We start from the raw sequence: 15,447 nt of genomic DNA, 5'->3' as shown, positions 1-15,447 counted from the left end.
TCTAGCAGTCACATTTTTAGAATGCTCTTCCTCCAGATATTTGCAATGCTAACTTTCAAATTGTTGTTCAGGTCATATTTTCCTGATGAGGTAAATGCTGACTGCTCTAAATAATTTTGCATCCTCCAGACTAGTATATTGTATCCAGCTTTTATTCTTCTACTTTTTTTCCAATAGCACTTCTCATCTGTTAACATGATATTAATATATTGTAATGTATTATATATTTTATGCATACACCATCTCCCTCCATTAGAACGTAAGCTTCATAAGCACAGTGGTCTTTGTTTTTACTGTTTTCCAAGTGACTGAAATACTGCCTAGTACATAGTTAGTGCTCTATAGTAATTTATTAAATATTTGGAGATTCAAAAACATACATTTATGAATATGTTTTTATGAACACATTACTCTCTGCCTATATGCTTTTAAGTCTCTTGCTTGTTTTTTATCTCCTCACATTCTTTTGACCAAATCTTAAATCTGGTTAAAACTCATCCCATAATGGCTCAGCCACTGTACCCCAGTAGGTGAATATTGCTGGAGAAAAACAATCATATTGAGTTGTTTCACCTTAAGTTTAGGACCACAAACAACTATCAGGCCCTTAATTCTGCCAGGCAGGTGTACTGCATTTCCTTGTTCCATCCTTTCTCCCTTTCCCAGAAAAAAATCAATTGCCTTTTGTTTCCTTTATAAACATCCATCCTCTTATTTTTATTCTCACTCTTACTGAAATTCATTGCCTTCAAATTGGACTAAAAAATAGAAACACCCATAAGAGTACTTCTACAAACTTCAATAATTACATACACAGACACTTTTGCATTTCTGCTCACATACTATGCTTTCCCTCCAGTCGCACTGGATGAATTCTTCACACTCATGTCAGAAGCCAATGCTTCCAATTATCTAGTGAATACTATCCTTTGCTTCTTCAAGAATATCATTCTGGCATCCTCCCTTACCCCCTCTAGAATATAATCAGGCTTTCCCTCTCTAGACGGTGATTTTCATTAGGATTCACAAACAATATAATTCTCTCAACTTAAAAGAAAAATAACCTATATCTCCAATCAGTTATTGTATCAATTTTCTACTTTTTCTTATTATGAAGATCCTTAGCAAAGTTGTCTGTCTTTGCTGCCACTAATTCCCCTCAAGGCAGAACTTTCCCTTACTACTACACTATTCTATATTCACATTTAATGTGTACACACATATATTCAATACATTAATTAACGAAAATAAAATATACTATAAAGAAATCAAGATTCCCATCATAATATAAATGGGTAAAACTACTTACTGGGGGAGTAACATCAGTGAGTTGGAGAACTAGGAAGCTCCAGGCCCTTGTTCCTCCACAGAACATTAAAATATTACTAGAGACGGCTAAAGTAACTTACAGAAGCTCTGGAAATCAGTCACAGATCTATAGCAACAAAATGAATGTCCAATTATGAAAAATTCACATTTAAAAGGAAATTGGGTGGCATTTTACAAACCCTGGCCCCACTTCCTCCCTTGTGAAGCATGATGTGGTTTGAAGGAAGTGTCGTTTCAGTCCCTAGTTCCTTTCTGAGAACCATAGAAAAGCAGAGAGAACTAATTAGTGACATTCAAGCTTGCCTATTGGCTGCGTGAGGAATTGGTCTATTGGGCATTAGACAGCCAAACCTGGCACATCTCGGATTATGGGCTATGTCTTTACCTGTAGCCCTTGAAAACTACAAAGGAACTACAGACTACAGATACCTGGAGCAAGAGATCACCAGTGGAAGAATACACTAGAACAGTTAAGACCACAAGAAGAAATAGGGATTAGACTCTAAGAAATAAAGAGACTTTAAAACAACCATCTATGTAGGGAAAACAGAAGAAGTACACACACAGGCCTAGGGGAAACATGCCCAGAAAAGACCTGAGAAGACTATAAGCCTTTGCACAAGAATGATTCTAAGGTTCAGAGTGAAGATCTTATCCTGAACAGAGACAGACTGCAAAGATTTGGACAGGTGGCTGATTTTTAAAGGTCCAATTTTCAACAAAAGGTCACCGGCATAAAAAAAGACACAGGAAAAAAATGTACATTTAAAGAAATAATCAAATCACTAGTGGTCATTCTTGATGAAATATAGGCATTGGACTTACTAGACAAAGACTTTAAAACATCTGTCTTGAATATGTTCAGAGACTGAAAGAAATACACAATAGGAAAGAAATACACAATAGGAATAGAATAATAGGAATAGAATAAAACTATCTCAACAAAATAAAGGTCATATATAAAAAACCCACAGATAGCATCATTTTTAATAATAAAAGAATGAAAACTTTTCCTGTAACATCAGGAATAAGACAAGAATGCTCACTTTCACCCCTACTAGTTACCTTCAAAGTAGAAATCCTACAGAGCAATTAGAAAAGTAAAATAAATAAAAGGCATCTACATTAGAAAGGAAGAAGTAAAATTACCTTTGTATACAGCTCACAAGACAGAATTTTATAACCAGACAACTCTGACAATTCCACAAACACGTTTTTAGAACAAATAAACAAATTCAGGAAATTGCAGCATACAAAGTTGACAAGTAGAAATCAGTTGTGTTTTTATATAATAACAATAAACAGCCTGAAAAGGAAATTGAGGAAAGATTTTTATTATAATAGTATTTAAAATAATAAAATACTTAAAAATAAACTTAATGAAGAAAACCACATTTTTTTTTTTACTAAAAACTACAAAACATTGTTAAAAACAAAAAGATGTTACCAACAAATCGAAAAACAGGACATGTTCGTGGATCAGACATATTTAAGATTTTAAGACTATTAAGAGTGATCTACAAAATGAAATCATTATCAAAACTTCTACAATGTTTTATGTAGAAATAGAAAAATCAATTCTAAAATTTGAATGGCATCTCAAATATACAGAACATCCAAAACAATCTTAAAAGAAGAACAAAGTTGGATGTCTTATACTTTCTTATTTCACAAATTACTGTAAATCCACAATAAATAAAATAATTCAATAATGGGATAAAAAACAGACAGTTAGACCAAATAGAATAGAGAGATCATAAATAAACCCTCATATATATGGTCAAATGATTTTTGACAAGGGTTCCCAGTCCATTCAGTGGAGTAAAAGCAGAATTTTAAACAAATGGTGTTTGGAAAACTGGATGTCTGTATACAAATAAAAAAGGTATACCCTTACCATATACTATATATGAAAATTAACTTAAAAAATAGATCAAAGTCCTAAACATAATAGATATAATTGTGAAACTCTTCAAAGAAAATACAAGAAAAAAATTTCATGGCATTACGTTTGGCAATGATATCTTGAATATGACAACAAAATCACATGCAACAAAAGAAAAAAATACACTTATCAAAATTTAAAATTTGTGTATCAAATGATATTATCAACAGAGTGAAAAGGCAATCCACAGAATAAGATAAACTATTTGCAAATCAGATATCAGATAAGAGGTTAATATCCAGGATGTAGAAAAAACTCATACAGCTCAAAAACCAAAAACCAAATAGCCCCATTAGAAAATTCAAAAGCTTGAATAGCTTTCTCCAGAAAAGACATTCAAATTGTCAAGAATCAAGTGTTCAACATCACTAATCATTAGGGAAATGCAAATCATAACCGTGAGATACTTCACATCATTAAGATGGATGTTTAAATGAATACATAAATTAGTGAATGAGGATGTGGAGAAAAAGAAGTTGGTTAGAATATGGAGAAATTGTAACCTTCATGGGAATATAAAATGTTTCAGCCTCTACAGAAAACAGCATGGCAGTTCTTCAAAAAATTAGAAACAAAATTACTATATAATCCAGAAATTCTACCTCACATTATATGCCCCAAATAATTAAAAGCAAGGACTCGATGAGATATTTGCAGACACATGTTTATAGAAGCAACCTAAGTTTCAATGGATGGATGAATGGATGAACAAAATGTGGTATATACATACAATGAAATATTATTTGGCCTTAAAAAGAAATACAATTTGGAAACATGGTACAACAGAGATAGACCTTGTAGACATTATGCTAAGTGAAGTACATTAGTCTCTAAAGGAAAAAAATACTGTATTATTCCATTTATATGAAGTATCCAGAGTAATCCAGTTTCATTGGACTTTGAAATGTTCAAATCAGAGTAGTTAATCAATTTGCCAAAGTGTATACAGCTGGTATGTAATAGAGACTGTTTTCCATTTCAGATTAGACTTTATTTTCTAGAGAGTGTTTCCTGATTCTTCAAACTGGGTGAGGGATCTCTCCAATATTTCCCCCATACTCAGCATTGTCATTTATCTTTTCACTCAGGATAATAACTTATTTAACAAATTGTCAATTCCTCCAGGCAAAGATGGTGTCTTTTCTTATTTCACAATTAAGCTCCCAGTTTTTATTAAAAATTCTGTTTCCACCATCATGTTTGCTCCTTTATGTCTTCAATTTTACCTCCATTATTCATAACAACTTTCTTTCATTTAGCACTCGCAATTTTCCTGGCACCATGCTGGCTTTCTTATATATTAACTCTTTTATGCTTCCTAACATGTCTTGTACAATAGGTAGTACCATTCCCATTTTAAAATGAACCCATAGCTCCATTCTTTACTGACAGCCATTACCTAATGCAGTCCCTAAGGTCTTACCAGAACATTCCAGTTATTGCATGATGAAATAATTAGTATATATCCTTACTCTTTCTGTTGGAGTTTCATAACTTTTCTTCAAACAGACCATAAGGGCCAGGTATCCCTCAGCATTTCTAAGAACAGCAGCAGCCAGGATGTTTTCAAGGCCTTACTTCAAAACAATTAGAAAATAGCACCTATGACTCCTATTTTAGAGGAACTGACATATATTCACAGTTGCATTTTTCTTTTGGAAACAGATTTACCTCTTCTCTTCCTCCTTTGTTTCTCCTTTTATCCTCAATGTTACTTTCTTTTGAAAAATAATCTATGGGGTGGTAGTGCATAAAATATATTCAGTAAATGAAAATAATACTTTATTCTTTTAAATTGTGATTCATAAAATAGATAAAAAGGGGAAGATGAGTTAAATTTGTCTAAAAATAAATGAAAATTAATGGAAATTTTTAAATATTAACATTTATCAATCAGCATATGATTACTGAAAGAAGTATCAGCATAAAATTGAAATTGATTCTCAAAATTTTGAAATGCATAGGCTTTTCCTCATGTATTTATTGTACAATGTGGAAATTACGTCTTCTCATTTTAAAATGCTACATAAAAATTTGAGTTTTAAATGCAAGCTTTAACCTGTATTTCTAAGTATTTGGAAAACTTATGGAATATTAATATAAAATGAGAAAAATAATTTAATATTTGCAATATCCTGCCTTGTTTCTTCCTTTCTCTCCAGGAACAGTGAGCCTAAATATTAAATACATATATTTGGATATGATACTATGTATGTACACTATACACACACACATAAATATATCTCATTTTATGTGAATAGTATTACCTAGCTATGAGAATGAGCACTTTTTTTGCTAATGAGGAAGAAAAGACACAAGCACTTTCATATAGCAAAATTCTTTTTCTAAATTCTTTAGTATAGTCCCAGAGATTCTTGCTTAGTCAGCTGTTAACTGGCATTTGGATGCTTACACTTAGAATTTTATCGGTCTCAGCAGCTTATTTGATTTGCAACCATTGCTGCTGACCCAGAAATGTTTACTTATGTGACTTCTTATGAAGTGTTCAAATTGCACTGAGTAGGCCCTGGAAATACGTTACTTTGGAGTACAGTTCTCTATAGTTTAAAACAGGACGTTGCATAAATCGTAGTTTTGAATGAAAGGAAAACGAGTGAATCAGACCTTACAAGCTCGCTTTAGTTTATGATAGCATAAGCTAGGAATTTGAATTGAGGGGTTCCGGAAATAACGCAAACAACCTCATTATTTTACATATATGAATTCTGAAATCACTACGAAGTGATTTTACTAAGACCTCACAATCAGTTTGAGTCTGGTCTAAGAAATTGTGTGAGCTGATACCTAGTCTAGCCACATGTCTTTGTTGTGAATTAATATTGGTTAATTAACAACATGGGCACTGCATAAAGTTCAGTTGCGTTCACATTCTGGCTCTGATACTTACTAGACCTCTGGCAATCAGAAACCTAACTTGTAAGCCTCAGTTTATTCATCCGTAATATGTGTGCTAAAACTGTATTGGCTTATTGTGAGATGTGAATAAAACACTGCATACTTGGCACAGTGCAGGACACATGGTATTAAGAAATGTTTGTTATATTAGTGAATCTTATGGGTTCTTTGTGCTCAAAAAATATTTTGTCTTTACTTCTAGTTGTCAGTGTCCATAGCCAGAAATGGACAAAGATTTGTTTACTTAAAAAGATAAAAGTGTAGGGCTGGCCACGGTGACTCGCGCCTGTAATCCCAGCGCTTTGGGAGGCCGAGGCAGGCAGATCACCTGAGGTCGGGAATTCGAGACCAGCCTCACCAACATGGAGAAACCCCATCTCCACTAAAAATACAAAAATTAGCTGGGGCGTGGTGTTGCATTCCTGTAATCCCAGCTACTCGGGAAGGCGGAGGCAGGAGAATCCCTTGAACCCGGGAGACAGAGGTTGCAGTGAGCTGAGATCATGCCATTGCACTCCAGACTGGGCAACAAGGGTGAAACTCCATCTCGAAAAAAAAAAAAAAGAAAGTGCATAGTTATTTTTTGGTGGAATCATAAAACGTAAAATTACTATATTTTTATACCCCCTACTTGAAGATTAGCAGTTTTCATTTCCTTTGGTCAATACCTAATTCCTTTTATACCTTTTATCACTTACTATGAAACTTTAAAAAACTCTCTATTGTATGAATGTATAAGAAGTAGTCTTGAATGTTAAATTATAAATATTAAAGACATAGGTGTAGCTTTTGAAAAACTGAGGGTGATCTAGTTTAAAATGGGAGATTAAACAGTGGAAAAATTAATACATTTTAGGCATGCCTTTTTGCACTCTTAGGTTATTAGAAGGAAGGAAATCTGTAATGAACTCTTTACAGTTTCTGACCCTGCTACTGATATTGAACTGACAATTACAAAAGGCAGCTTGAGGGGATGAAGTGATGCATTGGCACTGAAACTAGGGCATCTTTTCTGCTTCTAGTACCCGCACTGTTTAAGCAAATATCAAGGGTCTAACAGCTTGATATGCATTCATGGCCCAGAACCCTCAAATTATACCATGTGTCTTGACACTGACGCAGATGCAATCCTCAACCATTTGAGAAAAAAAAAAGTTAAAAAAATTTGCTATTGTGACAGTGCATTAACCTGCTCTCAGCTGCTCAGCAAGAGACAATGTAAGTGTTTGTCAGTTAAGGATGACACAAACCTTTGCCTTTGAACTAAAAGGGTTATTAAGTTAAACACAGTGCTTATAAAAAGGTAGTTACTGTTGGTTTGAAGACTATTACTATGTCATTATGTTCTGTTAATGAATTTTCTTATTGTAATAACGACTTGGAAGTGTAGAATTCTTTCCTGCAGGTTCTGAACTATAGAAGGCAACATCAAACTTTGAATTCCCTCAGTGTATTCTGGTTCCTCTAGGTTTATACTCCATTGTAATATAATACCTCGGTTTGATACTTCTGGGGATGAGATAGGACATGCTCGAGGGTTATAACCAGAAGGAATAAACTGTTTTGTTGTTCTGTGAATTCCGGCTTGCTTAAACTGTGCTTTTCTCTCAACTTCCAGGCTCACCACTGTGATTAATAACAACTCTTTAAAAACATAAACTCTTGAAAATCAAAGAAACATTTCAAAAAACAGCTGTGCCCTAATAGTAGACTGATTAATTTCTGTTTCTCTTCAACATAACTAACTAGGACAACTTGGCTCTATTTCAGCTGAAAATGCATTGGCATTTATCTAATGACTGTAAGGAAGGCAAATGTTACATGTTAATATTTCCGTAAAACCGGAGCTTAAGAAAATCAAAGGCACTTTTTACTTGACTTGGAATGAACAAAATTATTCTGAAGGCTTCTCAGAGCCTTAAGATGATTCAAACCTATTGTTTCTGATTTTCCATTGTGGTGACTTCTACGGAGATAACTATCATTTTAATAGAACAAAACCAGAAGTGAGTTGCCATATTTTAAGAGGCTGTTGTCCCATTTGATTTTCTACCTATAGCCAACTAACTTTCTTTTAAATCGAGTCTATATTATGATCACAAAACTTTTGCCAGGTTTAAAGTTCTATGATGTGATTTTCACAAACAGGTGGTAGAAATTGGACATTCACCAATGGGAAAGCTGGTTTGTGCCATCAAAAAAAAAAATGCTTGATAATTGTGGGATGTAAAAGGTGGGTAGCTACAGGCTGGGCACAAAATCAAATTTCCTTACACAATTACTTTTTATTGTGTTTTATATTATTCACATAATTTAGTTTTGAGGATACATAAAATGACATGTAAAGACTGATTCTTTTTTACAATCATTTTAAGTACTATGACGATTTTTAAGATAGCTCTAGCTATCCTCTTACGAACATTGAATCTTCACGTTGTTGTTACAGAATCCAACTATGTAGACAGCTGGTGTGGCATGTTAGTTTCTAGTGCGTTGGTTGTCATTGATACAGCATCTAACTTTAAAAAGTCACGAGCACACATACACACAAACCTTCAAATTGTGTAACTTTACAAGGAAACAATTAGTGGGCCAATTTCAGCTATGTATATTGAAGAGTTTTCTAATTTAAAAAAAACAGCTAAAATCGCTTGAAACTAATATGTCTCTAAATCATTTTTGGTGATCTTACACAAGAACCATATAGCTTAAATATATGTTGAGAAATCACAATTATAAAATTGGAGGGTCTGCGTGTCTATGATTCTTTAGCTTTTAATTTTCTTACCTGTAAATAAATGAACCAAAGTAGATGGTTTTTAAGGGACCTTATACATAAAGCCCCTAGACCACATCACCTTTCATTATCATGAGAATGAGATTCCATGATTGCTATGCTTTTGATTTCTCTCATTCTTAAAATGTTTGCTTTTATTTCTTTGTCAGAGGATAGAATATTTCTTTTATTAGACTATTAGATTATAGGTTTGATATTAGTTAACTGACTTTTGAATTTCTGAGAAGGTCTTCTACAATTGAGAGTTGGTTTGTTAATGATTTATGGTGTACTACTGTTAAAATACTGGAAAATAGGGCTGGATGTGGTGACTCACACGTGTAATCCCAGCATTTTGGGAGGCCGAGGCAGGTAGATCACTTGAGATCAGGAGTTCGAGACCAGCCTGGCCAACATGGTGAAACCCCATCTCTACTAAAAAGACAAAAATTAGCCAAGCATGGTGGCGGGCGCTTGTAGTCCCAGGTACCTGAAAGGCTGAGGCAGGAAAATCGCTTGAACCTGGGAAGCAGGGGTTGCAGTGAGCTGATATTGCCCCACTGCTTTCCAGCCTGGGAGACAAAATGAGACGTTGTCTCAAAAAAACAAAACAAAACAAAAAACTGGAAAATATTGCTAAGCACCTATTCTCATCATATTTAGCCAGGTGAATCAGAATGAGTAGTATTAATATGTTTCCTTTTTACACACAGACTAGAGACATGATTCTCCTTTTGTAGACCTGTTCTTTGCAGTGCCGTGTTCATTAATGCTTCACTTTTTTGTATGTCATTATTGTTTTTACTTAAGCAAAGCTCATGACATTACAGGAGGAGCAGAGTTCTATCATGTAGAAGTTCATTCACCTGAGCATGCTTCCTTACCATCATCTCATCTTGTGCCGGTATACAAGTAAGATCAGCCAGGTAAAACTAGCACTCGACAAACCTGAGTTGTAGTTTTGGCTTTCCTACTTCCCAGTTGCCCGATGTTGAACTAGTTATTTAATCCTTCTAAGCCTAATTATCTCATGTAAAAATAGGGTAAATATATGTAACATATAGTACAGTTGCAAAATTAGATAACATATAGTGGGGATATTCTATAGTGCCTAAAGCACATTTGTTGCTCAATATATGAACATTAGTATGTGAGCATCGTGTTTACTAGCAAACACAGTCTTTTATTCTATTTTCCCAAACTTAAATTTCCCATTTGGAAGGAAACTTAAAAATATTTATATAATTATTATATTATTTACTGGGCTGATAAGCTAGTTTTCATGCACTCAAATGTATATCCTGTGAGTTTCTGTTACTCAAATTAGGTATAGTTTTATGGATAATTTAATGTTTAATATCCCAATTTACTTGAACTGGTATCTTAGTAAATATACTCTTTGTAAGATAATTTATTTTTCAATTCTGTACTTCAGAAAGACTTTTTATATCAATGTGCATGTATTTGCTTTTGTTATTTACCAATAATAACCTGGTTCACAAAAATGTGAATAATCTAGACTCTCGAAGATAAATTTTATTCATCATGTATATGTCTCACCTAGTGGAGCTGTTGTACTTGAAAAACAGTCTATCTATCTATCTATCTATCTATCTATCTATCTATCTATCTATCTATCTGTCTATCCATCTATCTATCTATGTATCATTTTTCATCCATCCATACACCTATCATTCCATCCATCACTTAATTTATCCATGATATTCTTTAGTGAGTAAAGCTAATACCTGTGCCATTCTTGGATTTTTCACAGCTTATTTTCACTATTGCTAGCCTCTTCGTCCACTCAGTTCAAATTTGATACCTAGAAAGTCTTTTATATCTACTTTAGCCCACAGATGATTTCATCTTTCTTTGAATATGCAATCCCTATAATATGTAGCTTTTGACTAGTAATTAGTCATATGCTGTCTTTCAACATTTTTTGAATTGCTATTGACTTCTTATATGGTTAAGTTTTTAAACATGTATGTTTAATTATAATTATTTAAATTTAGAGTTATTAAAATCGCAGACTATGACTTATGCTTCTTTATATTATTTTACTTGTAGAAACACAATAACTATTTGTTTATGGTTTATTCTAAAAGCAAAGACTACATATGTAAACATGTCCTTTAGTTTCACAAGTGAAAGTCCTCATACTATTAAATAAAGATTGACTAGACATAGGGACTTAATAACTCCCTGGAGCATTGATCCTTCATTTTACAAATTAGGCAGCAAATACCAGGTTCTACTTTCTTGTTAGTAGAGCAGGAAGAAAAGATGTGTGGCCTAAGCATAACTTAACAAAGCATGATTTAGCATTACTGGAAAACTTAGTTTGTTTACTTCAAGACAAAATATTTATGAGAGTTTAAATCTCTATTCAAGTATTAGTAACTACTCTTAAAACATGTTTTGGAGCAAAAACACTTCTCTTAGCCTTAATTTGACTTTGCAGGCTGTACCTCATTTCTCTCAACCTATATTTTTCTGCAGCTGCTGAAATCTCTAAGGAATATCTCTCCATGGAGACAGAGCCAGACAGCCCAAGTCTCTTCTCTGTTCTTGAGTTCCTGTTTTCAAGTAATGATTTGGATAAACTGGAGACCGGTTTCCTTTCCTCCAACTCTGGCAGCTGAAATTAATTCTCCAAAGACTCCTCTTTGGAGGCAAGCAGATGGTACACATGCACATGTTTTAGTTTTGATTGTACCAGTTTTGAATAATTTAAAGTTCCAAATCTCTATAAAACTACTGTATTCCCATTTCCCAATACATTTTTTTCTTTTGCCTCAGAAATTCTTTCGTTATATTTTGACATTTGGCTGAAACTTCGTTCACTTTGTACTGGCTTCATTGTCACACACCTCCTGCTGTTCTTTGTTACAATTTTAGATAAGTATGGCTTTAGAAAACTAAGATGCTTTTAGAAACTATTCTGCTGGTGATTTTCCCTTTACCATTTGCAAAGCATTTTGTATACATAAACAGCACATTAGCCAAATGATGTTGTTATCACAGTTTCTGTTGGTCTGCACTTGGCTCTCGCTTTAGAATTACCCCAAATAGGTTTGCAGAATTTTATATTTGCATTATGAGGCACTCAATAATATGTATGAACTTAGGCATTTCTTTTCTGCCATTCTGTTTGAGAAACAGCCCATCCTATCTCTGCTGAAGATTCATTGCTGCTTCAGGTAGAACGTGGTAAGTAGGTAATGTTTAGAACAATCTTTAAATAGATTTGAGCTTTTCTGTCCAACTTTGAAGTGTCCTCATAATTAAATTGAGAAAACTGGCCAATAATGGTCCAAATTTTTTGTGAGATTTAGTTATTTGTGAACATGTATGTGTAAACTCACACACATATATGCCCATACATAGACAGCTACTCAAATCAGTTAGGAAGCTCTTCTATTATAGTCACTAAAGCTATGATTCAGTTCCAGATGAACTTCACTGTTTTATTGTCATTGCCTTCCTCTGTTACAATGGCTAAGACACAAGAATAACTATGAGAGTGTGCTATATTAGCACAAGTCATCATCACTTCAAGAAAAAAGAAACTTAAATATATAATCAATTTAGAACAAGGTTGTAATCTCAACTGTGAAGATGAAAACAGTATAATCTACACTATGTAATTAGCCTTTACCAAACTATATTTTATATTGTTTTATGGTTCATCCAACCCTTATAAAAATTATATCACTGTAGATCACCATATTATGAAGGCATAAACTAAACCTGAAAAATATAAAGTGATTTTAATGTATACAATCATGTATGGAAATGAGGATACAGTCCTTAGGAACCGTGATGGCAAATTTCTTTTTTTTTTCACTTAAAGTGGGACAAAATAAAGAACACACCATCTATAGAATACTCAAGTATGTTTTGTTGAGAATAACATTCTGTTATTTTAAAAATATAACTATTTGGAAATAGAATATAAAACACATTGTTCTTTTGTTATTTGTAGATAAAGTTTGGAAAACAGAAACTCAGAACAACTGAAGAGAGCCTCAGAAATCTCATCTTTTTGATAGAACACTTCCCTTAGGGACTTTAACAATTGCTATGCAGAATCAACAAATAAATAACTTTCAGTGGTGTTTTGTCTCTCTTGATTTCAACCATTCAAGTGATGTGACTTCTACCACTTCCCTTGAGGGGTAATTCCATATTCCAGCAGTTTTCACTGTCAGGAAGTTTCTCATGCGCTCTACCCAAGTTGTCTTTTCTCTAACTTCCTTCCATTTCTGAGTTACACCAAATCTGAATACATCACTAAATGGCTTCTCATTTCTAGTGAGGGCTTACACTTTTAAACATTTGGCTGACTAGTGTTTTATTTCTCACTTTCCCAAGAGTTATATATTTACCTCCAACACACTTCTTTCTTCAGTCACTCGACTGTCTTCATCAATTTCAAGCCCTTCCCTGAATAGCCTTTAAATTTGTTTCCTAAATAGTTTGAAGTGAGGCATAGGAAAATCATAGTTCTTCTATAAACCACTTAAAACAGTACCAATATTTATGCGTTTCAATTCACAACAAAAGCCAAGAAATCAGAAAGTAGATCACTGACAAAATAATGAGGGAATAGGACTTCCACCTTAGGGACTGCTTTAATTTGAGAACTGAAAGATCACTTCTCGAGAATCTGTTGCAGAAACAGTGTACTAAAAATGGAATTTCAAAATTCACAGAATTGTAAGGTAAATTATACGCAAAATCATCCATTCTTTCATAAGAGACTTAGAATGCATTTGTGGCTACACAGTGCTAGTTACTGCTAAGATGAAAAGACTGGCTTGTGAATTGGTAATTGGACAAAGGCATTGTGATTACAATGGGAAATAAAGAATCGCTATTACTTTGGTGCAAAAGTAATTGCAGCCTTTACCATTAAAAGTTTAAGTATAAAGTATGAGTAAAGTAATTAAGTATAAGTAATTAAGTTTAAGTATAAAGATAAATATTAATACATAAATTCTATACCTAGAGCCTTGATAATGTCACAGACTGATGGATATTTTTGTTGTTTTCCTTCTCTTCCTTAAACTGTAATCTCATCTGTGTTATATTTTACCACTTTTTCTTATTTAAGTTTCCTAAATTGTGTTTCATTTGCTGTGTTCTCCATGGTTCTATATTTTAAATTCCACTTTGATTATCTTAAAGCTAAAAATGCTTATGTTGTGACTAATCATGACTTATATGTATTATTTTTAGGCTACACCTTAAGCAGTGCCATATTTTATATATGGTTACATATTACAAAACTCAGTAGAGCCTATCTTGGCAGAAAATTATTTTCACATTTAAATTGGACTGAAATTTACTTTGCCGAAAAAGCAATTATTATATGTCTATGATGTTCAGGCAAGGTGTTGTGTTCTTGTTAGTTATACCACTTGTTCATATCTAGCATGGAAGGGTATGTAAATAAATTTCAGTTATTTATTTAAAATTGGATAGTAGCAGTCCACAGAGGGTACACTGAGGCACAGCAGTGGGAGACCAAGCCTAGAAGGAAGGGACAGGGAGTGAGGGATGGGAAAGAGTGATGTTTCATATGAGTGTTCACTTGGAATAGGTTTTTACCAAACACCTGGAAACCATTACCAGGTTGATGAAGCAATGTCAGGTCACAAAGCATGAACCAACCTGATATGCTTGTTCAAAGAACTGTTAATAATTTGTATTCCTGGAGCATGAGGTACAGCGGAGTATGGATAAACTTTGAGATGAAATGGGAGAATTGAAAAAGGCCAAATGTATGTCATAGAAAAGATTTTGAACTTTAACATTAGGGTTATATCAAATTATCGTCCTTGTGCCAAATTCAGCCTCTCTTGTTTTTTCAAAGAAAGGTTTATCGGAACACGGTCATACCATTTGTTTACATATCGTCTGCATCTGCTTTTACACTACAGCTACAGAGTTGAGTATTGGTAGCAGATATTACATAGCTTGCAATACTTAAAATATTTAATATCTGGGTCTTTATAAAAAACCTTCCCTGCCCTATGCAATGTAGAGGTTCTGAAAGATTTGAGTCAAGAGATAGTATGATTGGTCTTCCCTTTCAAGAAGTTGGATTTAGGGGAAGTAAGACAATAGATTGGAGGTGTTATAAAACTAAATAGCCTGTAGTAGCACTAAATAGACATGTAACAGTGCTTTATATGTGTTGTTTCTAGTTCCTTTACTTTCTTACTTTATTACATTTTCAACTTAAATCGATGGTACACTAATCTACCTGATACTTTGTCTTCTTGCCCAATATATTAATTACTAAAAATTTTACCTCATAGATTTAAAAGGAAAAGCAGTAGTTTTACAAATGCCGTTTCAAAAAGTAATTTATAATTTAAGGTTTGTGCAGTCTAAATGTCTATTTTTGATTATACACATTTTCTATTTTTATATAAAACTACCACCAGCAGCAATAGACATTTTGTTT

The sequence above is a fragment of the Gorilla gorilla genome, chromosome 1 (genome assembly GCF_029281585.2).
Source record: "Gorilla gorilla gorilla isolate KB3781 chromosome 1, NHGRI_mGorGor1-v2.1_pri, whole genome shotgun sequence".
NCBI classification, from domain to species: Eukaryota; Metazoa; Chordata; class Mammalia; order Primates; family Hominidae; genus Gorilla; species Gorilla gorilla.
This window is presented reverse-complemented; position numbering follows the sequence as displayed.